At 41.5% G+C, this 25,141-nt stretch overlaps 1 protein-coding gene across 2 annotated transcripts in view; it reads left to right on the forward strand.

Annotated features, from left to right (window-relative positions):
- The first annotated feature begins 8,120 nt into the window (after positions 1-8,120).
- ADORA3 (adenosine A3 receptor) overlaps positions 8,121-25,141 on the forward strand; it is a 71,335-nt gene continuing 54,314 nt past the window's right edge. Inside the window, exons 1-3 of one of the 2 annotated variants that reach the window (XM_070608020.1) lie at positions 8,155-8,198; positions 15,672-15,784; positions 23,657-23,791. The gene's annotated coding sequence lies outside the window, so the exon portion shown is untranslated. Of the gene's footprint in view, positions 8,199-15,671; positions 15,785-23,656; positions 23,792-25,141 lie in introns of both variants that reach the window. The other variant, XM_070608019.1, reaches the window with a different exon arrangement.

Genomic DNA, 25,141 nt, shown 5'->3' on the forward strand with positions numbered 1-25,141 from the left:
CTGAGCACCTTAACTCTGTGACCTGAGATTATATACATACTTAACCCATACTGCCGACCCTAATCATTATATGTAGATACAGGATGCAGTTTAGCAAGTATTTTCTAGCCACTTGATGTAATTTGTTTTGTATCGTGTGTATCCGAATAGTTATAGTTCCCCTTGGGACTAAGCAACCTATTTCTTCAGTGTTGCCTGGTGTGGTCCTCTGACCGGCAGCGTGAGAACCAACTCTGGAGCTCGTTAGAAGTGCAGATTTGCAGGCTTCACCCCAGACCCATGGAATCAGAATCTGCATTTTAAGAAGATGCTCAGGTGATTTATATGCTTCTTAAAGTTTGCAAAGCTCTGGGCTGAAGTATTGTTTGCAGACACACAGACCCTTCTGTGATGCCAGTGTGGTGGTCCGTATGCAGGGCAGGCTCACTTTTCTCTGTCTCCCAAGATCCTCCAGTGTAGGCAATAATTCTACTGATCCTTTTTGTATGCTTTTGTACATACTATGTATTTTTTCAGTGCCCTTCACAGATAGCTTTATTGGTAGTAAATACTAATAAGGACAAGAAATATTTACTGAGCATTCATGTGCTGGGTGATCTACACGTGTTATTTCTTTTAATCAATATTGTATTAGTTTGTTCATGCTGCCATGACAAAGTACCACAGACCTGGTGGCTTAAACAACAGAAATTTATTTTCCCACAGTTCTGGAGGCTAAAAGTCCAAGATCAAGGGGTCAGCAGGTCTGGTTTCTTCTGAGACCTCTCTCCTTGGCCTGCAGAGCTCTCTCCTCTCTTCTTGCTGTGTCTTCACGTGGTCTTTCCTCTGTGTGTGCGTGTGTCTGGTGTCTCTCTCCCTGTGTCCAAACTTCTTCTTCTAAAACAGATTGGATTAGGGGCCTCCTAATGGCTTCATTTTAACTCAATTACGTCTTTAAAGACCTTATCTCCAAATGTGTCACATTCTGAGGTTCACTAAAAACAGAAACCTCCCTTAGTAGGACTTCACATCTAAATTTTGGAGGGATGCAATTCAGCTTATAACATCCATAAAGTGGCTAATTATTATCATCCCATTTTATGGATGAAGAAACACAGGTTTTAAAAAGTTCATCAACTTGATTAACGTCGCACAGCTAGTAATGACGGAGCCAGAGCTGGAATTTTTTGTTTCCTCGTGAGTTTGCTTACTCATTTATTTAGCAAACACTTCTTGGATATCTGCTGTGTGCTTTGCATTGCAGTGTGTGATAGGGATACAGAAATCATGCTTCCTGCTTTCGTAAAACTTCCATTTTTGTGGATTATTTTTTATTCTTGAATCTTTTTGCTTACCCTCTCTACTGTTACAGATATTCATTTTTGTCTAGCCTCACACCATTATTTATTGCCAAATTCAAGAGAACAGTATAATGACTTTCCAAACAAAACCAGGCTCTGAAGCCATCCAGCCTCACAGACACCTAGGTGGGACTATAGTGTCTTCAGGTCAGTCCTGGCCATTTCCCAGGGTGACCAACTCACCCCGATTTCCCTGGGACTTGGGCTTTCCTGGTTTTAGCACTCAGGAACCTCCTCAGCGCCAGGCAGACCATCACAGTTGGTCCCCCTCTTATTTCCTGCCTTGTGCCTTGCTGAGACAGAGGATGAGGAAGGAGCAGACGTCATACAAACAGAGCCCAGCTTCAGAATCAAGATGGATTGATGGGGCAGTGAGGCTTCAGCTTTACCCAGGCCTCTCTCTACTGCTGCTGTGGAAATGGTCCAGGTCAGGTCAGCCTATTGTCTCCACAGACGGGAACTGAATCAGGAGATAAATGGAACATCTCAAGCCTCAGCTGTTCTCCACATAAGCATGACGCTATGAATGAACAAGATAATCTCTCAAGCCTCCTCAGCGCAGGACGCAGGAATTCCTGAGTCCCAAATATCCAACTGTCCTTCCTTGGAGAGTAATCTCACTTTCAGTTAACAACATGTGAGAGCTCTACCAGCCGGGAGCCAGGATGGCCCAGGAAGTCCTCTGTGGGTCGGCCATGTTGGGAGAACAGAGAGTGCCTACTCCAACGCCAGAGCCCTTGGAATATGCTGAAAGGAGCTTCTGAAAGGCAGCCAAATCCTGTTGCATAATTGATAACTGCAGCACAGCCCTGCAGACCTGCTCGGGGACTTCCCTGGTGCTGATGCATCTTCTGCTGCCCACTGTCTCTTTGGGACTCGCTTAGATGAGGCTTCTGGCAAGCTCCCGCATATGGAAATGGCAGGCTCCTCAGCTGGAGAGGTGCCAGGCGCACTGTCCTCCAGCTCTGCCTTTTGTCATTCTGTTAGCCCTCGAGGCTTCGATGAAGGGGTGAGGGAATAAGGAGTAGTCAGGGAGCCTCATAATTAGTTAAATCTATGGAAACTCCTAAATAAGCAATTTAGCTTTTTAACAAAAAAATAGCCAAAATGTATGCATTTTATCAATTTTCTCACCAAAGCCAAGGTTGTCTATGGAATTGGGACCATACGTTCTCCTGGCAGAATGGCCTGTCACAAAATCAAGGGTCTCCCGTAATCTTTCTGATTTCGAGGAAAGGGGATTCCTTAGATATATTTAGTCCCTAATTATGCTTCCTGCATTCCAAGTTAGTCAAGGAATTAACTGACACATGTTTAGGAACCTACTGTGTGCAACTGTGGGATCATCAAAAATATATTTAGTCTTTGTCTCAGGTTCCTGGCAGAGTTCCTAAAACTCTTGGAAGTTCTGAGCGATAGGAGTGTCTTTTGCTATTCATAGAGAGCTCCTTGGGACCACACCTGAGTTTTTGCTAATGAGATGACTCAGCGTGGGACCCCTAGATGGCTTTAGGAAGGAGGTTGGTCACTAGAAAGACCAAACGTTCAGCCCTACTTGCTGACCTCCAGGGAGGAGAGGGAGCCAGAGATGGGTTATAAAAACTCTTGAACAGTGGAACGCAGGGGGCTTCCAGATTGGTGAACACTCTGCTGTGCTGGGAGGGTGGTGTACTCGGAGAGGACATGGGAGCTCCACACACCCCCGTCCCCGGCACTGCATACCTGCCCTTATGCGGCTCTTCCAGGTGACAGCTTCCTGAGTTGTATCCTTCATAATAAACTGGTAAATGTAAGCAGAGTGCTTTCTTGAATTCTGTGAGTCGTACTAGGCAATTATGAATCCTGAGAGGGGGCGATTGTGGGAACCCTCAAATTTGTAGTTAGCCAAGCACAAGTGTGGGTAGCCTAGGCTGACGTCTGTAGTGAAGGCAGACTTGTGGGCCTGTACCCTCAACCTGTGGGGTCTCACGCTAACTTAGCGTCAGCATTGAATTGAATTGTTGGACACCCAGTTGGTGCAGGAGAATTAGAACATTGGTGTGCAAAACTCTCACACATTTGGTGTCAGAAAACATCACTCAGCAATGAACATATGAAGCACTGAGTAGGAGAGACAAAAATAATAGATGGTTATCAGGGTTTACAATCCAATTGCACATGAAAAAATCGCACAATTCACAGCCATTTTGGTAAGTGCTCAGCAAGTGAACTGCTACATCTCCTTAGACCTTGATTTGACCTTGAAGTCTCTCTCAACTTCAATATAGTTTCAATTTATGTATACTCTAAGGTGCACAGACTGTAGGGCTGTCAGAGAAGAGCAAGAGGCACGAGATGGCTCCTACCTCCACATGGCCTCAGAGGCCCTTGGTTTCGGAGCCTGCTTTCCGAAGGGTCTGCCACTCTGACCAGCTGCAGTGCTGGCACGGCCGCGAGAGCTGGGTGATAGCCATTGTTTGCTCGCAGAGCACTTGAGGCCCCATGCCAAAATGAAGGTTAGGTTGGCAAACGTTTGCATGCCCTCTGGGAAATTAAGAAACTTCCCCATGCCACTCAGCAGTTTCCTCCTGACATTTTATGCTTTGTTTTAATTTTTTTCCAAAAAAGAACACCACCGAGCCTCCTTCTCTAACTGGGAAAAGACTTTTTGATATTTCTTGTTAATCAGAAACTTCCAGGGAGACCTCTGAATTCCCATCTCCCAGAAAAACATTTGTGGCTTCAAAAGTGCTAAAAAGCAGGGGACTCTGAGACTTCTGAGTAGGTGGAGAAGTCACCTATGCACCCAAGGGTGGTTTGAAGACGGCTGGGAAGGCCTCCTGGCCAGAAGTACCTCCCAGTCTTAGAGAATGATTCCCTCGTGTGGGATCTGGAGACATATCAGGCCTCAGAGGCCCTTGAACGTGAACCCTTAGAGACAATAGCTTAGGATCCTGGAATCACTGAGGTAGAAGGGAGCTGAGGGATAATTTCGCCCAGTCCCCTCCTTTCACAGTTCAGAGACAGGGCTTGATTGTCCTGGGGCCTTGTATGGAGGACAGTGGCCAAGCTGGGCTATTTCTAAGCATTACCAGCACTTGTTCAGCCATACTAAGCTGCTTCCTTAATCTGTGAGGAGAGAATCTTTTGCTAGCTGTGAACGTGACCCTTGGGGGACGACTGAGGAAGAGCAGCCTAGAGGGGCTAAGGTTTCAGGAGGAAGGAATAGGGCCCAAGACAGTGAGGGGTCACCAACCACAGTTCTTGCATTTCCCCTGGAAATATGGAGGGAGGCATAGCAAGGCCCCACTGCTCCTGGCTCTTCTGCCCAGAGGCCAGGCTTAGTGAGAACTTGCTCTAGAGGTCGGTCTGCTCAGGCTGCCATAACAAAGGACTGCAGACTGGATTAACCAACAGAAACTGATTTTGGTTTCTGGTGAGGCCTCTCTTCCGGGCTTGCCGGAGACAGAGGGAGGGAAAGAGAGAGAGAGATCTATCTATAAGGATCTATCTATCTGTCTTATAAGGATACCAGTCCTCTGGGATCAGGGCCCCACCCTTTCGACCTCACTTAACCTTAATTAGCTCCTTAAAGGCCCTTTCTCCAGACACAGTCAGGATGGGGAGGTAGGGCTTCAACACACGAGTTTTGAGATGACACAGTTCAGCCCACTGTGGGGCTGTCATTTTACTTGGTGGAGGATCTCAAGTTATTGGTAAGCCACTCATCCTGGCAGTGACGAGATTTTAGCAAGAACTGGGTTTGCCATTCAAGGCCCTTCTATTTTTAGTTGACAAATATTGCAGTTTCACAGGACACAAAATAGTACCCACATCCCTCAGAAGGACACCCAAAGCACCCCTCCCTCGGGTGAGTTGGGTGCCCCTCTTCTCTGCACCCACAATACCCTATGGACGGAGCTCTTACCCTTGCATTCCTGATATAGTTCTGTGATGACCTGTTTATCTATCTCCTCCAATAAGTGGTGGATTTCTTGCCAACAAGGCTTACATCTCCTCTCATTCGTGTTTATATGCCCAGCACCCTGCTCAGTGCCCATAACCCATTAGATGGATGAAAAAAATGGCCTCCTAAAGCTGTTGAGACTGAGTCAGATAAACCATGAAGCTAATGAAGCTTAAGCATCAGGGCCCCTTATTTGCATGTGGACATACCCAGCAATTTTGAAGTCACAATTTAATATTCGTTTCCTTAAAGAGATCCCCCTCCCGCCACTCCCCGCCCCACGACCAAAAAAGCTATAATTTGGGCTCCATAAAACCTAGGCATGCCCCTGGGCTGCTGAGATGGGGTGTGGCTCTCTGCTGTATTTAACACTGCTTCCCCTCTCTGTTTGCCACTGGAAGCACCTCAAATACATTTCTCTTTCCCTGACACTTTTTGAGAGATATAATCTAGTCACTCAGCCATATTTTGATCAAAGGAAATGGAAATACTGGAGCTGTGTGCCTGGCAGCATGGAATAAACTGACTTTCAAAAATCGTATTAATTAAAGAAAAAAATAAGATGCCCCAAGTGTGATTCTAGGACAGTTTTCTTCCCTCCAACTGTTATGGTCTTCACAGAGAGGCGCAGCACAGTCCCGTGGGTCAGCCTTTGCACCCTATGTGCCTTTAGGGCCTCAGTCACTTGCTGGACACTCAGCTTTGGGGGGCAGTGGTCATTTGCTCCTCACACCTGCTCAATCGAAAGTCTAGCCAACCCGACGTCTCATTAATGTCTCGCAGTAGCCCACTTCTCGCTTCGCCTCTACCATCGCTGCCTTGGTCTCCTGCCTAATTATTGCAACCAGCACCAACTGGTCTTCCTCCTTCTGTTCTTGCTGCTTTCAATCCATCCTTCACGCGATAGCCAGAGTGACCTTTGCTACAATTCCAAGCTGATCACGCAGCTCCCATGCTTGCCTCCCTTGCTAGCTCCCCATTACACTCCAGATAAAGCTCAGATTCTGTGGTACTACGTGCAAAGTCCTCAGGACCTGGCTGCTGACTGCCTTTCCTTCCTGTCTCCCCAACTCCTCACTGGCATTTCAGGGCTCGTCGTATTGAGTTACTGGTCATTCCTCGAAGGTGCCCAGCTCTCTCTACCATCTGGGCTTTGGCACACGTAGCCCCCTCTGTCTAGAAGCTTCTCCTTCGACTTTGCCCGGACTCTCTTTCACTTTCAGTTTAGGTTAGTGCTCTCCTATAGAAATATTACATGAGCCACACATTTATTTAATTATAAATTTTCTGGTAGCCACATGTTAAAAAGTAAAAAGTACGTGAGCACTATCGCACAACAGTAATATCTTACATGATACAACAGCAAAAGTGGAATGCAGTCCTGCTAAAACAATGAAGCTGTGTTTAATGGAAAAACATTTCACACTGCCTCAGTTTTTAACTTTAAATTCATTAAAATTAAATAAAATTAAACATTCATTTCCTCAGTCATACTAGTCACATTTCAAGTGCTCAATAACCCCATGTGACTAGTGGGGTTATTGTGGCTATTGGACAGCAAAGGTTTCCGTGTCACTTTCTCTGACATCCCCAGTCTGCCTGGGGTGCCCTCCCAGAGGTTACTATAGTATTTTGTGCTCATCGCGATCACAGTACTTATTGCGCTGTGATGTAATTGCCTACTTACTTGTCTCTGCTTTTCATTAGACTCTAAGCTTCTTGGCAGTTAGGACTTTCTCTTATTCCTCTTTGTATTTACAGCACCCAGCAATCCTGGCCTAAAATAGCTGCTCCGCTGGTTTGTTTGAACGAGATTGAATGCCTGAACAGTGAGGATTTTCTCCCGGCCTTTCAAAGCACAGTAAAATCGGATCCCTGACTTGTTCTAGGACCTCCTCTCCTGCCACCTTCCCCTTGCTCTCTCTGGGGCAGCCACCCTGGCTTCTTGCCATTCCTTGAATGCCCTACGTATGTGCTAACCTCAGGCCCTCAGCACTATGTTCCCTGTGCCTGGAAAGCCTTTCCCCTGGAGAGCCAGTCGGCTTTGCTTGCTTCCTCATTGCATTTAGTTATCTCACTAAAGTGCCTTCCCTGGCCCGCTTTTTGAAAATAGGCCTCAATCTGCCAGTCATTTTCGAACCCCTTAACTTTATTTTTCATCACGGTGCCCATCACTACCTGGCATGCTATTTACTTCATGAATCTGACTCTCCCTACTAGAATACAAGTTTCATGAGAGTAGGTACTTTCTTGTGTTGTTCAGTGCTGTATTTCCAGAAACTAGAAGAGTCTCTGGCACCTAATCAGAGCTCAATAAGTATTTGTTGAGGGGCCAGCCCCATGGTCTAGTGGTTAAGTTTGGCTTGCTCTGCTTCGGCAGCCCAGGTTTGGATCCTGGGCGCAGACCTACACCACTTATCAGGCATGCTGCAGCAGTGACCCACATACAAAATAGAGGAAGATTGGCACAGATGTTAGCTCAGGGCTAATCTTCCTCAGCAAAAAAAAAAAAAAAAAAAAAAAAAATATTGAGTGCAAGAATTTTAGCCTAGCTATCATAGGGGAACTTAGGGAAAGGAAAAAGATAATAAGGCACTCAGAAGCAGAGTTCCAGAAATTTCAACAGTTCTCCCACTTCAAATTTCAAAATGTTCACTGGAAAGTTACCCAATGATCAGCTTTTCCTTGATTTATAGCACAAAAGTTGCTGCAGAAGAAGAAGTATAATCATGAGTGTTAAGAGATCAAGGCTTCATGCCACCAGAACGAGGGAACCCTTGATTCTCTAAAGGCAGAAGGGTTGGATGCGTGGAATGTGGGTACTGGAAGCTTCCATGGCAGTTGGTAAAGGAGACTGCCAGTTGGACTGATGGAAGGGACTCCAGCAGGACACGTGAAACAGAAAGGGGCAGGTAGGAAAGCTCCTAAGAAAAGCAGTCAGACTGGATGCTGGGCTGCCCCAGGTCTGAGGGGCTGTGAGGCCTCGCAGGGCGTGTAAGAGCGGGAGGCAAAGATCTAGGTCTGAGTCCGCTTACTGACCGCTTTGGAACGTGACTCTGTGACATGGGCAAACCACTCAGTCATCACTTTGTTCTTACTTGTAAAATAGTGACAATTTGTATTTCACAGGGTTGTTGTGAAGATGACATGGCAAGATATATGTGAGAGTGCTCTGTAAACTGTACGGTATTTGTGATACAAGTTACTAGAGCTGTGGTCGTTTTGCCGTGAGTTCTCCTGTCTGCCCACCCTACACATTCAATCATTGAATTTATTGGTTGTATACAACTCAGGGCTCTTGTAAACTTTTATTTTGTCATAAAACTCAGGCTCTTTCTTCTTGAAGGTCCCCAAGGATTCAGAAAAACGACTCAATCTGGCCTTGGAGAACCATCATAATTTGTGATTTAAGAAGCTACATTTGGCATTTCAACGAATACTGTTTTCCAGTGATTTCGTATGCGAATTTCTTCTCTCCCCAGATAGACTGTAAGCTGCTTGTTGTTAAGAGCACAGATTTCAAAGTCATTTGGTCCTGGGTTTAAATCCTAGCTTTGCTACTTACTTGCTGTGTAGGACTTTGGGTAGGTTACTTAATCTCTTTAAGTATTAGTCTTCTCATTCACAATATTGACATCACAATGATATCGTTTGTAAAGTGTTGTTGTGAGAATTAAAAGAGACAATGCATCTAAAGTTCTTAACCCGGTACCTAGTACACACTGAGAGCCTAACCAATTGTCCCTTTGGAACAATCGCTGCCAGCACACCACTAGGCACATGCTAGTATTGGATTTTCCCAAAATACTTGATTGAGAATTGGAAGTAAAGCAAAGAAAGCAAAGAGTAATTCAAGGCCAGTTTTGGCTTTAATTTCCCAGTTTATCAATAGCAAGTGAAAGAGTTATGGCTTCCTGACCCAGGCACAGACTTCAACAGTAATAAAAAAGGAATTCATTTTCTTCGGTTGACAACTGATAAATCTCCCTTGAATGGCAGTGGGTTCGGGTAGAGGAAGGGGATATTGGAAATTAGTCCTGAGACGTTGATGGGATGGTTGTGGGATATAGGTATGAGCCATCATATTTTTGAGAGTATTTTCCAATTTCAAATCATCTGCCCCATTTTTAGACCATGTATCTTGATTTTTGTTCAGAAAATTTGATGGGTACAGTTATAGATGTGTTATTGCACATCACCAAAAATGATTAGCCTTATGTTTTATTTATTTGGTTATTTGTTTAATTTATCCATACAATCAGCAGTTTTGAAACTACTGAGTTATGTGGTAGTTTTTAGGGATCAAAGATAAGGCATAGTTTTGTTTTCTTTTTCCCTTGAGGAAGATTGTCCCTGAATTAACATCTGTGTCAATCTTCCTCTATTTTTTTGGTATGTGGGACACTGTCACAGCAGGGCTTGACAAGTGGTGTGGGGGTCTGCGCCAGGGATCTGAACCCGCAAACCCTGGGCCACCAAAGTGGAGTGTGAGAAGTTAACCACTAAGCCACTGGGCTGGCCCCAAGCCACAGTTCTTGACCTCATGTTTTTCAGCAGGAGACAGACACATAACCAACTATAGTGAAACGCTGAATGTGCTATTTTAACAGTTATGTACAAAATGACATGAGGTATATTTTCCCCTTATGTGTGTAAGATTTTTAAAAATAAGATATACAGGGGCTGGCCCTGTGACTGAGTGGTTAAGTCTGTGCCCTCTGCTTTGGCGGCCCAGGGTTTCACTGGTTTGGATCCTGGGTGCGGACATGGCACCACTCATCAGGCCATGCTGAGGCGGCGTCCCACATAACACAGCCAGAAGGACCTACAACGAGAATATACAACTATGTGCTGGGGGGCTTTGGGGAGAACAACAACAACAACAACTAAAAAGATTGGCAGCAGATGTTAGTCCAGGTGCCAATCCTTGGGAAAAAAAATAAGATATACATTTTTAGGTAGAATTACTTTTCATCTGAGCCAGCCCTTGCTGTCCAGTGGTTAAGATTCACTGCTCTCTCCACCACTGCCCGGCTTCATTTCCTGGTCCGGGAACCACACCAGCTGTCTGTCAGTTGTCATACTGTGGCAGCCATGTGTTGCTGAAAGCTATGCCACCGCTATTTCAAATACCAACAGGGTCACCCATGGTGGACAGGTTTCAACGGAGCTTCCAGACTAAGAAAGACTGAGAAGGACCTGCCACTCACTTCCAAAAAGACTGGCTGTGAAAACCCTGTGAATAGCAGTGGAGCATTGTCTGATACAGCACCGGAAGGAGAGAGGATAGCGCAAAAAGACTGGACAGGGTTCTACTCCGCTGTACACAGGGTCACCAGGAGTCGGAATCAACCCCGTGCGCTAGCGACAATAATTTTTCATCTCAGTCTTTTGTAGACATTATTCTTCTCTATTCTGGCTTCCATTGTGGTGCTGAGAAATCTGTAGTCAGTCGAAATATCATTTCTCTGTGGATGATACCTTTTGCTTTGACTTGTTTTAACGTTTTCTCTTGTGAATCTGTGGTTTTACTCCAGAGTGTCTAGAAATCTGGTTCTTTTTCTTACCAGGGATTCATTGTGATTGCTTAAGTTGAACATTTGTGTCTTTTGTCAGTTCTGGAAAATTACTAGCCATTATCATTTTGTCAAGTTTTCAAAAAATCGTGGTAAAATATACATAACAAAATTTACCATTTTAACCATTTTTAAGTGTACAATTCAGCAGCATTAAATATGTTCACATTGTTGTGCCACCATCACCGCTATCCACCTCCAGAACATTTTTCATCTTCCAAAACTGAAATTCTGTCCCCATTAAACATAGCTCCCCCTTCCCTCGACCCCTGGCAATCACCATTTCAGTTCCCACCTCTGTGAATTTGACTACTCTAGGTACCGCGTATAGGTGGAATTATACAGCATGTATTCTGTCATGACTGTCTTATTTCACTTAGCATAATTTTTTTTTCAAGGTTGATTCATATTATAGCATGTGTCAGAATTTCCTTCCTTTTTAAGGCTGGATAATATAATATCCCATTGTATGTATATACCACATTTTGTTTTTCCTTTCCATCCATTGACAGACACTTGGGTTGTATTTCCACCTTTGGGCTATTGTGAATAATGCTGCTATGAACATGGGGTATAATATCTGTTTGAGTCCTTACTTTCAATTCTTTTGCTATATACCCAGAAATGGAATTGCTGGATCATATGATAATTCTGTTTTTAAGTTTTTGAGGAACCACCCATACTGTTTGCCATGGTGGCTGCACCATATTCCATTCCTACCAGCAGTGCATAAAGGTTCCAAAATTTCTCCACATCTTCACCAACACTTGTTATTTTCCGTTTGGTTTGGTTTGGTTTTGGTTTTCTTTCTTTTTTTTTTTTTTCTTCTTCTTCCCAAAGCCCCCCAGTACATAGTTGTATATTCTAGTTGTAGGTCCTTCTGACTCTGCCATGTGGGACGCTGCCTCAGCATGGCTTGATGAGTGGTGCTGAGTCCGTACCTAGGATCTGAACCAGCAAAACCCTGGGCTGCTGAAGCAAAGCGTGCAAACTTAACCACTCAGCCACAGGGCCAGCCTTTTTTGATAACAGCCATCCTAACGGCTGGGAAGTGGTATCTCGTTGTGGTTTTGATCGGCATTTCTCTAATGACTAATGATATTGAGCATCTTCTCATATGCTTATTGGCCATTTGTATATCTTCTCCAGAGAAATGTCTATCCAAGTCCTTTGCCCATTTTTCAATAGTGGGTTGTTTTGTTGTTGAGTTGTAGGAGTTCCTTATCTATTCTAGATATTAGTTCCTAATTAGATATATGATCTGCAAATAGTTTCTCCTATTCCATGGGTTGCCTTTTTACTCTGTTGATAGTACCCTTTGATGCACAAAAGTTTAACATTTTGATAAAGTCCAATGTATTTGTTGTTTCTTTTGTTACCCATCATGTTCCAAGAAATCATTGCCAAATCCAATGACATGAAGGTTTCTCCCTATGTTTTCTTCTAAGAGGTTTATACTTTCAGCTCTTCTGTTTAGGACTTTGATTCACTTTGGTTAATTTTTGTATATGGTAAAAGGTAAGGGTCATTTTTTGCATGTGACTATCCACTTTTTCTAACACCATTTGTCGAAAAGACCATTATCTCTTTAAATCTTGCCTCTCCTCCTTCCTTTGTAGACTCTCTTTTGGAAAGCTAAGTAGACACAGATTTAGCTTTCTCACTTCATCCTCCATATTGCTTATTCCATTATCTTTGTAATATTAATTCTGTATAATTTTTTCAGCTTTTTTTTAATTTTAATTTTTATTGTTTATTTTTTCCTGTTTCTCCCCAAAGCCCCCTGGAACACAGTTGTATATTCTTCATTGTGGGTCCTTCTACTTGTGGTGTGTGGGACGCTGCCTCAGCGTGGTTCGATGAGCAGTGCCATGTCTGTGCCCAGGATTCGAACCAACGAAACACTGGGCCGCCTACAGCGGAGCAGGCAAACTTAACCACTCGGCCACAGGGCCAGCCCCTTCAGCTTTTTTTTACTTTACCAATTTTTCTTCTGAGTCAGTCTACTGTTTAACCTGTCCACCAAATTTTTTTTTTTTTGAGGAAGACTAGCCCTGAGCTAACTACTGCCAGTCCTCCTCTTTTTTTGCTGAGGAAGCCTGGCCCTGAGCTAACCTCTGTGCCCATCTTCCTCTACTTTCTATGTGGGACGCCTACCACAGCATGGCATGCCAAGCAGTGCCATGTCCGCACCTGGGATCTGAACTGGCAAACCCCGGGGCACTGAGAAGCAGAACGTGAGAACTTAACTGCTGTGCCACCGGGCCGGCTCCTGTCCACCAAATTTTAAATGCAATTTTTACATTTGTTTCATTTCTAGAAGACCTATTTAGTTGTTTTCCAAATATGTCGGTCTTTTTGTGTGTGTGTGAGGAGGATTGGCCCTGAGCTAACATCTCTTACCCATCTTCCTCTTTTTGCTTGAGAAAGATCATCGCTGAGCTAACATCGTGCCAATCTCCCTCTGTTTTAAGTGGGGTGCCACCACAGCATGCCTTGATGAGCAGTGATAGGTCTGTGCCCAGGATCCAAACCCATAAACCCTGGGCCACTGAAGTGGAGCATGCAAACTTAACTACTATGCCACTGGGCCAGCCCCCTGGTCATTTTTTATATCTCTTATTCTTTACTTATACTTTAAATTAATTACCTTACTTTTAAAACGTATTATACATACTTTTTTGATATTCTGTAACCATTGATACCTATATTTAAAGTCTTGGCAGGTGATTTTTTTCCCCTTCATGTTGTTTCTGCTGTCTCTCACTCAGGAAATTTTGTGTCCTCATGTATTTTGAGATTTTTGATGGTGAGCTAACATTCTTTGGAACTTTATAGGAATTCTTAGAGAATTTGTGTTTGCTTTTGCCAGAGGCTTGGGTGCTACCAATCTGGGACTACTTTGACTAAATTTTTGATTCGGGTTTTTTTGGAACAAGAAGAAAATCTGGATTCAGCCCCCAAACTTATTTGAGGTCTCGCATGTGGTTAAAAATTCACAAAGGAGACTTTTGGACCTTGTATCAAATGCCATGACTGATACATTAATTGTTTTCCACTACATTCTTTTGAGAGGTATACGTGGGTCTCTTTTAACTGTTCATTCTGTGTTTAATCCTTTGCAACTCCTGGATAAACGTTTGGGTCTCTGATCTTACTCTTGAACTTAGGTGGACTTGAGACTTATTGTGCTGCCTCCAAGTGGCCATTAAAACAAGTGCTGTAGATGACTGTGAATTAGCGAATGCAATAGAACACTGTGGGTCAGCAAATGCTCTAGAACAGCCCCCAGCTTTAGCCTGCGCCCTCCTCATCAGGTTCGTGCTGCAGTTTCATCTTTGACCTTTATTTTCTTGTCAAACAGGAGATGTTAGTTAAATTTAACCTGGTGGTTTTGAGAGGTTTACAGCAGAAAGGTTTTTCAGATGTGAAATTCTCTGTAATACCACATGCCTCCATGAATTATCACAGCTCTAAATGCTGTGATGTGTCTAACTTGATTTCTGGTGTACGCTTTATGTGTATTATTGTAACCCTCACAGCAAGTCTGTGAGATATGTATTATCATTATTTCCATTTTAAAGATGAAGAAACTGAGGCATAGAAAAGTTAAGTAATATGCCCAAGGTCATATAGCCAATAAGTAGTAGGTATTTGAATCTGGGAACTCTGCCTTCAGTGCACATGCACTTAAGGACTTCCATCAATCATATTCAGTTTCTGTTCTGTGCCCAGCACTCTTCTTTCCTGCTTACAATCAGAATGAGGAAGCAACGCAGACTCATATGGAACCATTAGAAACCAATGCAATATGTACACTAATTCTTTGTTATGTGTACTGATTCTTAAGTATTAAAGATGTTTACAGAAAGGGTGATCAATGGGGAAGTTTCCTGCCAGTTTTGTACTTGAAATAGTTCTTGAGAAATGGATTGAATTGACTAAGCAGAAGAACATGGAACAGGGAAGAAATCCAAAGGGGAGGAGATATAAGCCCAATGTCAGAAGTAGAAATGAGCATGATAATATACGTTTGAAAATCCTGGCTCATGAAGCAGAAAGTCTTCTTCAGGAAGAAATGGCTAAGGTGTGGAGGAGCCTTAAAGCCAGATAAAGAAATTTACTTACAATAGGTAGAAATCAGGTTTAAGGAAGATATCTTTGTAACAGAATACTGGATAGAAGTTATCAAAAACTGTAAAGGGGCTGACATTTTACCCCACCTGCAAGCAAAAAAGTTAGTGTGTTGCATGACGATGCAAGAAGACACAAGACTCCCGAGTCAGAGACAAAGGACTTGATTATTAATGGCACAGCAAATGGCATGTGTTTCAGTTTCACATCCATTCTCCTTGCTCCTCAAGTCCCCCAGAGGTGATGCAGAGGGAATGCTATATACACCGTAGGTTTGTGTCACAGCTGAGGAACCTCAAGCTTAAGAAACTCAAATCTCAGGGCTGGCCCGATGGTGCAGCAGTTGAGTGCACACATTCCTTTTTGTCAGCCCAGAGTTCGCTGGTTCGGATCCTGGGTGTGGACATGGCACTGCTTGGCATGCCATGCTGTGGTAGGCATCCCACGTATAAAGTAGAGGAAGATAGGCATGGATGTTAGCTCAGGGCCAGTCTTCCTCAGTGAAAAGAGGAGGATTGGCAGCAGTTAGCTCAGGGCTAATCTTCCTCAAAAAAAAAAGAAAGAAAGAAACTCAAATCTCTTATATGGGCTACAAAAATATCTGCCTGAGTTTGCCTGGGAGGAGATATTATCTTCATTGTACTAGACAATACACAGAGCTGTTCTCTGCTCTAGAGGGAGACAGTGCGAAAATAAGGCCATCTGTGCCTCTGCTTGCAAGATGGAGACCAACATGAGAAAGCCGTGAAAAATTGTTTCCCAACGGAAGTAATCTGAAAAACAGCCATGTGAGTATGAAGTGTTTAGGACATTTCATGTTAGCTCCATGAGAGCAAGGATCTTACCTGTTGAAAGCTAATCCCCAGTGTGATGGTATTTGGAGGTGGGGCCTATGGGAAGTGATCAGGTGATGAGGGTAGAGCCCTTATGAATGAAATTAGTGCCCTTATAAGAAGAAACACCAGAAAAATGATCTCTGTCTGCCATGTGAGGATACAGCAAGAAGGATACCATCTCCAAATCAGGAAGAGGGCCCTCAACAGACATCGAATCTGCTGGCACCTTGATCTTGGACTGCCCAGCCTCCAGAACTGTGAGAAAGAAATGTTTGTTGTTTAAGCCACCCAGTCTATGAGAATTTATTGTAGCAACTGAAGCTGACAGAACACCTGTTGTCAGTCTTGTTCACTGTAATAGTCCAAAAGGTTAGTGTAAAATAAGCCTTCAATAAATAATTGCTAGATGAGTTTAGTGCCTAACAATTTTTTAGTGTTTATTATGTGCCAGGACTAGTACTAGTCACTTGGGAAGTGTTAACTCATTTAATCCTCATAACAATAGGTACTTTTATTACCCCATTTTACAGATGGTAAACCTGAGGCATAGAAAGTTTTAATTAATTACTCCAGATTACGCATCCAGGAAGTGGCGGAGCTGGGATTCAAACACCAATATATGATTTCAGAATCTGTGCTTTTAACTAGTATGATGACCTGCCTCTCAATGCCTGCCTGGTGGTGGTGGTTATTGAAAAGACAGATAAAAGGGGCTTTTAAAGGAATGGTTGGATGGCTTTGGTGATTTCCTGGATATAGGGGATAAAAAAAGGGGAGTTTTGATCTTAATGAAAATGGTGGAACAATGTACTTTAGAAGCCCGCCTCTCCATAAAAGCAACTCAAAATTTGGCAAAAACTGTCAGAATCAACTTTTTCAGAATGCTGGAAACTAACTATATGCTTGCAGCAATTCTGGAAGAACATATTCTAGTAAAACAGCTGAATCTTGGTAAGAATAGCATGTTTTATGGTGTTTTAACTTGACTTAGTCCCATCTCCAGCTCCCCAGCGCAGTGGTAGCCTTGAAAATCAAAGCCTGCATTCTATACTAGTACCAGAGGGAGCAGAATGAACGCCACTTGCAACTATTTATCCTTGGTTGATCTGCCTGTGACTCCCTGGAGTCATTCAAAAGGAATGTTTTATCTCACTTAACTTGGAACTTGCCTAGCCCTAGAGCCGCTACCCAGGGTCATCTGTTGAAAACACTTACAGGCAAATGTTTTAGCCTTTGCTTCTAAGGCAATTGACACCAGTTAGGGCAAACAATAGATTAATCAAATACCTTTGGAGAAAAGGCTGGGGAATAAGATGCTTTTAGGGAATCAGGGTTTTGGAAAGTTCTGACATATTTCTGGCAATCTAGAAGGCCCAGGGCTGTTCACATGCTCAAGGAAGACCAGAGAAAAGTCCTAAGCTTTGACCTCTAGTTGACCTGCACAAGCTAGAAGCAAGGGCCAAGGCAGAGTTCTAAATTTCCTGGCTGAGTGTTGAAGGCATGCCCCAGTAAACACATAGAATCCCTCTGTAGGGCCGGCCCAGTGGCGCAGCAGTTAAGTGCGCACGTTCTGCCTCGGCTTGGATCCCAGGTTTGCCATGTTTGGATCCCAGGTGTGGACATGGCACCACTTGGCAAGCCGTGGTAGGCGTCCCACATAGAAAGTAGAGGAAGATGGGCATGGATGTTAGCTCAGGGCCAGTCTTCCTCACCAAAAAGAGGAGGATTGGAGGCCGATGTTAGCTCAGGGCTAATCTTCCTCAAAAAAAAAAAAAAAAAAAGAATCCGTCTGCAAAGACTGGAAGATTCTTTTGTTCCAGGTGTTTTAAGAAAATCTCTGTACATTCATTAGCTGACCACTAAGTTAACAGAACAGAGGTTTCAGTAGCCACACATGACAAAAAATACAGTCTTTACAAAATTAGTTCATTTAACAAACAACACTACAGTAAGCAGCAACAACAAAGAGTGCGGAAGGAGTAGAATCTGGTTTCAGAGTTTTCAAACGATAATAAACAAAATGTCCAATTTTCAATAAAAAATTATAAGGCATGCTCAGGAATAAGAAAGTATGGCCCATTCACAGAAAAAAAAAATCAATCAACAGTAAATGTTCCTGAGGAAGCCCAGATATTAGACTTCCTAACCAAAGATTTTAAATGAACTATTTTAATATGCTCAAAAACCTAAAGGAAATCATAACTAAAGAACTAAAGAAAAGCATGAAAATGATTCCTCATCAAATAGAGAATATCAATAAGGAGGTAGAAATTGTAAAAATAAATGAAATGTAAATTCTAGAGTTGAAAAGTACAATAGCTTACATGAAAAATTTACTAGAGAGGCTCAGCAGCAGGTCTGAGGAAGCCAAAGAAAGAATGAGCTACTGAAGATAGGTTGATTGAGATTCTCCAGCCTGAGGAACAGAAAGAAAAAAGAATGAAGAATGAGACAGCCTAAGAGACTTGTGTGACACCATTAAGGGAACTAACATACGCATAGTGAGAGTTCCAGAAGGAAAGGAGAGAGAGAGAGAAAGGGGCAGAAAGAATGGTTGAGGAAATAACGTCCAAAAACTTCCCAAATTTCATGAAAAATATTTATCTACACTCCAAAGAGCTCAGTGAACTCCAAGAAGGACACACAAAGACACATCATAAACTGTTGAAAGCTCCAGGCCAAGAGACACCCTTGAGAGCAATGAGAAGCAATTCATCACATACAGCTGACTCCTCATCAGAAACCACAGAGGCCAGAAGGCAGCAGGAAAATGTATTTAAGTGCTGAAAGAAAAAAACCTGCCAACCAAAAATTCTATATTCATCAAAAATATCCTTCAGAAATGAAGGAGAAATTAAGATATTCTCCGATAAACAGAAACTGAGTGGGTTTTCTATTAGCAAACCTGCCCTATAAGCAATGCTACCGTCCATTAGGCTGAAATGAGAGGACACTAGACAGTAACTCAAATCCACGAGAAGAAATAAAGAACACTGGTAATGATAACTCCATAGATAAATATAACAGACAGCATTAATGTACTTTTGTTTGTAACTCCTGTTTTTTCCTGTCTGATTTAAAAGACAACTAAAGCAATAATTATGAATCTATGTTGATGGGTAAACAATGTATAAAAGTGTAATTTGTGACAATAACAACATAAAGGGAGGGAGAAACTGAGGGATGCAGGAGCAAAATTTCGTATACTATTGAAATTAAGTTGGTATTCATTTGAAATAGATTATTATAAACTAAGACGTTAATTGTAATTCCCAGGGAAACCACTAAGAAAATAACTCAAAATATATAGCAAACAAATAACAGGGAATTAAAACGGTACCCTAGAAGGTGTCTATTTAATACAAAAGAAAGTAGTGATGGTAGAATTGAGGAACAAAAAACATAAGACATATAGATAATAAATAACAAAATAACAGAAGTAAGTCCTTCCCCATCAGTAGTTACATTAAATCTAATCAATTACTTAACGGATTAAACTCTCAATTAAAAGGAAAGATTGTCTAAATGGATTTTTGAAAAAACATGATCCAACTACATGTTGTTTACAGAGGACTCACTTTAGATTTAAAACCATAATTAAGTTAAAAGTAAAAGAATGGAAAAAGATATTGTACACAACAGTAATGAAAAGAAAGCTGGAGTAGATAGCCTAATATCAGACTTTAAAACAAAAATTGTCATAAGAGACAAAAAAGGGCATTTTATGATAAAGGAGTCAACTCATCAATAAGATACAACAATTATAAACATGTATGCATCTAACAATAGAACTGACCAAAAACTGACAGAATCAAAGGGAGAAGGAGCCTGTTTTCTAGTACATATATACAGCTGTATATAGTAAATACATACAGTTGTAAACTTCAATACCCCACTTTCAATAAAGTATAAAACAAATAGACTGAAGACCATCAAGGATGTAGAAAACTTCACAGCACTACAAACCAGCTAGACCTAATAGACGTTACAGAACATTTCACCTAATGACAGCTATTCTTCTTAAGTGCACATGGAACATTCTTTAGGTTATACTATTTGATAAGCTGCAAAACAAATCCCAATAAATTTTAAAAAACTGAGATCATACAAAGTATGTTCTCTTACCACATATAATGAAATTGGAAATCAATAACAGAAGTAAATCTGGAAAATTCACAAATATTTGTAAGTCAAACAACACACTCTTAAACAAACAATGGGTGAAAGAAGAAATCACAAGGGAAATTAAAAAATACTTTGAGATAAATGAAAATGAAGACACACTATTGTAAAACTTATGGGATACAGAGAATATTGGAGGAATGCTCAGAGGAAAATTTACAGTTTAGACACTTTGTTAAGAAAGATCTCAAGTCAATAATATAACATTTCATCTTAAGAACCTTGAAAAAGAAGAGCACATTAAGCCCAAATCAAGCAGAAGGAAGGAAATAATAAATATTAGAGTGGAAATAAATGAAATAGAGAATTAAAAAATAGATAAATTCAATGAAAACAAAATTTGATTCTTTAAAAGATTAACAAAATTGCCAAACATTTATCTAGACTGAACAGAAGAATAGGAGAAGGCTCAAATTACTAAAATCAAGAATGAAAACAGACACCTTACTACTGACCTTACAGAAATGAAAAGAGTTGTAAGAGAATGCTATCAACAATTTTATGCCAACAAATTAGATAACCCAGATGAAACGGACAAATTTCTAGAAACATGCAAACTGCCAAAACTGACTCAAGAAGAAATAGAAAATCTGAATAGACCTATAAAAAGTAAAGAGATACAGCAGTAATCAAAACCTCCCAAGAAAGAAAAACCTGGGACCAGATAGCTTCACTGGTGAATTCTACCAAATGCTCAAAGAACCAACACCAATCTGACATGGACACTTCCAAAGAATAAAAAGCAGTGAATACTTCCTAACTCCTTCTATGAGGACAGTATTACCCTGATATCAAAACCAGACAAAGACATCAGAAGAAAAGAAGACCCAAGATTAATATCCTTTATGAATATAGATGTAAAAATCCTCAATAAAATGCTAGTGAACCCAGCAGCATGTAGAAAACATTATAAATCATGACCAAGTGGAATTTATCCCAGAAATGAAAGATTGATTCAATATACAAAAATCAGTCAATGTAATATATTTACAGAATGAAGAGGAAAAACAGGATCATCTTAATCGACACAGAAAAAGCATTTGATGAAATTCAACACTCTTTCATGATAGAAACACTCAACTAAACCAGAAATGGAAGAGAAATTCCTCAATCTGTTCAAGTGAATCTAAGAAAAACCCACAGCTAACAGGCTACTTAATGGTGAAAGACTGAAACCTTTTCTCCTAAAATCAGGAACAAGACAAAAACGACCGCTCTTACCATGTCTACCCAACACTCTGTTGGAAGTTCTCACTAGGGCAATTTGGCAAGAAAAGAAATAAAAGACTCCTAATTTAAGAAAATCTATCTTTATTCACAGATGATATGATCTCTATACAATTTAAATATAGAAAACCCCAAAGAATACACACACACACACACACACACACACACTGTTAGAGCTAGTAAATGAGTTCAGCAAAGTTGAAGGATACAAGATAAATATACAAAAATCAGTTGATTTCTATGCATTAGCAACGAACAATCCAAAAATGAAATTAAGAATTATAAATTAATTTATATGGGGCCAGCCTAGTGGCGCAGCGGTTAAGTTCATACGTTCCGCTTCTCAGCGGCCTGGGGTTTGCTGGTTCGGATCCCAGGGTGTGGACATGGCACTGCTTGGCACGCCATGCTGTGGTAGGCGTCCCATGTATAAAGTAGAGGAAGATGGGCACGGATGTTAGCTCAGGGCCAGGCTTTCTCAGCAAAAAGAGGAGGAATGGCAGTAGTTAGCTCAGGGCTAATCTTCCTCAAAAAAAAAAAGAGAATTATAAATTAATTTATAATAACCCTCAAAAAGAATAAAATATGAATAAATTCCTGTTAAGATGGCGTTATTCCACTTTAAACCCATCAGTATAGCTATTATCAAAAAAGAAAAACAAAACAAAAAAGACAGAAAATAACAAGTGTTGGTGAGGATATGGAGAAATTGGATCCTTTGAGTACTGCTGGTGGGAGTGTAAAATGGTGCAGCAGCTATGAAAAATGGTATGGTGGTTTCTTAAAAAAATTAAAAATAGAATTATCACGTGATCCAGCAATTCCACTTCTGGGTAGGTACTCAAAAGAATCAAAAGTAGTAACTTAAACAGATATTTAGAGATCCACGTTCATAGCAGCATTATTTGAAACAGCCCAGAGATGGAAATACAACCCAAGTGTCGTGAATAGATGAATGGATAAAGAAAATGTGGTATATGCATACAACAGAATATTATTCAGCTTTCAAAGGCAGGAAATCCTGATACATGTTACAACATGAATGAACCCTGAAAACATAAGCTAAGTAAAAAATTTCATACCCAAAAGGCCACATATTCTATTTTTCCATTTACAGAAATGTCCAGAATAGTCAAATCCATAGATGCAGAATGTAGATTAGCCATTGCCAGGGGGTCCGGGGAAGAGGGAATTGAGAAGTGTGGGGTTTCTTTGTAGGAGATGGAAATGTTCTGGAATTAGATAGTGGTCATGGTTGTCCAACATTGTGAATATGCTGGAAATTACTGAATTATACACTTAAAAATTGATAAAATGCTGAATTTTATGTGGATTTGATCTCAATTTAAAAAAAAAAGGAAGGAATCAAAGATGAGTGAATCCCCTTTGGGTTTCAAGTCTGAGTAATTAAGAGAATCATTTCATTGACAGAGATGAATAAGTTAGAAAGAAGACCCTGATATTTGAGGACAAATAGCCAATTTGACTTTAAACATGTTAACTTCAAATTGAAGACTGCATTTGGTTGGACATTATGACCTCTGATAGGTGTCTAGTGAGAGTTCAGGGGCAGAAATAAGATTTGGGAACCTTCCGTGTAGAGTATAGTAGAGACTGGGAGAATGAAGCCCTCGCTGGGAAGAGGGCCTCTTCTTGGCAGATCACAGCCTGTTCTCACCCTCTGTCTCTGAGAAGGCCCCAGGCTTTGAAGTAAGTAAAACCCCACCAACTTCAAAAATGGCCCACTCTGGGTTGGCAAGATGGATGATGATGTAGGAAAAGGGGTAATTCTATTTTTATTTGAAGCTTTGCCCCATCTGCACTGGGGCTTCTTGCCTCCTCCTCCTCAAGGCAGGGCCCAGTCTTTCAGGGAGGAAAATCCACTTTTCATTTCCTCCAAGCATTGGACACCAAGAAATGATCATGTTAACATTTTGGTGAACACTGTCCACTGGGAGTTTTAGGCCAAAGAGTGATTTATTAAATTACGTTTCTGAGAGATGACTCTGGTTGCTGAGTGGAGAACCCATGGGAGAAGGTATTCAGGGAAACCAGACAGTATGGTTTTTCCCTTTTGGCAGTGAATCTCTTAGAAATGAAATTCTTCAGTTTTTCTTTCAAAATCAAGTTCTTCTCTGATTTTAAGTTTAAATATATATATACACCTGCGTTCACACAGAATCACTTTAGTTCGACATTTTTTGGTTCATTGGTAAGAATACTCATAAAAACTGCATTTCACAGTTGAGTTACCAAAGAACTCTTACTTCTGTTGTGTGTGTGTGTGTGTTTAGCAAAAGAAACTTCTTTAGAAATGTTTGATATTATAAACCAGTAAGGGAAATCTGCAAATAAATTTTTGATTTCGGTTTCCCATCGCATTCTAAATTATGTGTTTATGTTTTCTTCTATCAGGAGGAAACTGAGTTTGTCAAGGAGCAGACATTCGCAGCTACGCAGTTACTCACTTGGCAACTCAAGAGGGCTGATTGCACTTCTTCTAGAACAAATCCCAGGAAGTTTCACAGTGAAATAAACAGAAATCTGCAGGTAACACTTTGGTAAGATATTGTGGGAGTCTATACCGTTGTCTCTATGCAGGTCTGCTTAGCTCTTCTATATGAGTGTTCAGAGAATTTCCTTAGAGATTTAGGAATTCAAAAGGATGCTCTCAGAGCTGCTAGAAAGGAGAAACATTTTTATTTGTTCTTTCGCTATTCATGGTTACTGAAAGAAATATACATGACAAATGTTGAATCTAGGAACCGGTCTGGATGTGGACAAACATGTCCGGTATTGTAAGTTTGCGCCTAAGAGAAATGCTCCCTTCACATTCTGTGTCGCAGACGAAAAGGCATTCATATGGCTGTGCTGCATGAAGTCTGTATTGCTTTAAATAAAATTTTCCGACCCTCAGGTGACTGTTCCAAAACTTCACTTCTCTTCAAGCTCTCTACACCGCCCTCGGCTTCCTCTCTCCACGACTGTGCCCAGGACTTCATCAAACAAATGGAGGCCGTCAGGCAACTTCCTGCTGCTTCCCGCTCTCATCCGGCACAGTCCTTTCACCCCTTTGGAAAGGAGCCACACAGCCACTTCTCTATCTAAACTCTGTGCATCGTCCCCAAGTTCAACGGCTATATAAAGAAGGGAATGCTAGTTGAATGACTGCGCTCCTGGTGACACAGACCTCATGAAAATTCACATCTTGCTTTTTCTCTCCAGTTGTTTCTTTTGAAGGCATTTTCCCGTCTCTTTCAGTTTTGACTTAACACTTTTCTGAACCTCAGCCAGGCCCAGTTTTATTGCAGTCACTCACTACTGCTTGAAACTCTCCGTTTCCTTGGCCTCTGTGAGGCTGCTCTCTTGGGGTCTTAGACTTCTAAGGCTCTTTTATGGGTCCCTCTTCCCCTGCGCATCCACTGAATGTTGGGTTCCCCAGGTTTTGCCTTAGCCCACTGCTCTTCTCCCTCCTTCTCCTTTCCCTGGTTATCTCATTTATTCTCATGACTGTAACGATGACGTACATGTGTATGCCTGCTAAGCACCTCCACTTGAATATTTCACAGGCACCTCAAACTTGGCATGTCCCACATTGTTTCCTCTGCAAATTTATTCCTCCTTTTAAAGTTTGCCTGCAAATTATCTACTGATTTCAGTTCTCTCATCACTGTATCAGTTAGGATTCTTGTAGGGGGCTCATAGAAGATTTCAGAGCCCCTGTATGGACCTTGAGCTAAGACTGTAGAACCCTGAGCTCATCGTTTTCTTTCTCTAAGTTCTCCAGCACACTTGGAAGTGGTTCTCCAGCCAATCTTATTATGGCTTGTATTGTCTCTTAAGTATCCTATGGCAGCAAATATTTGTTCATCCAAAGCTTTACCTTGTATGGCAAAAGTT

The sequence above is a fragment of the Equus przewalskii genome, unplaced genomic scaffold, assembly GCF_037783145.1.
Source record: "Equus przewalskii isolate Varuska unplaced genomic scaffold, EquPr2 ChrUn-13, whole genome shotgun sequence".
Taxonomy (NCBI): domain Eukaryota; kingdom Metazoa; phylum Chordata; class Mammalia; order Perissodactyla; family Equidae; genus Equus; species Equus przewalskii.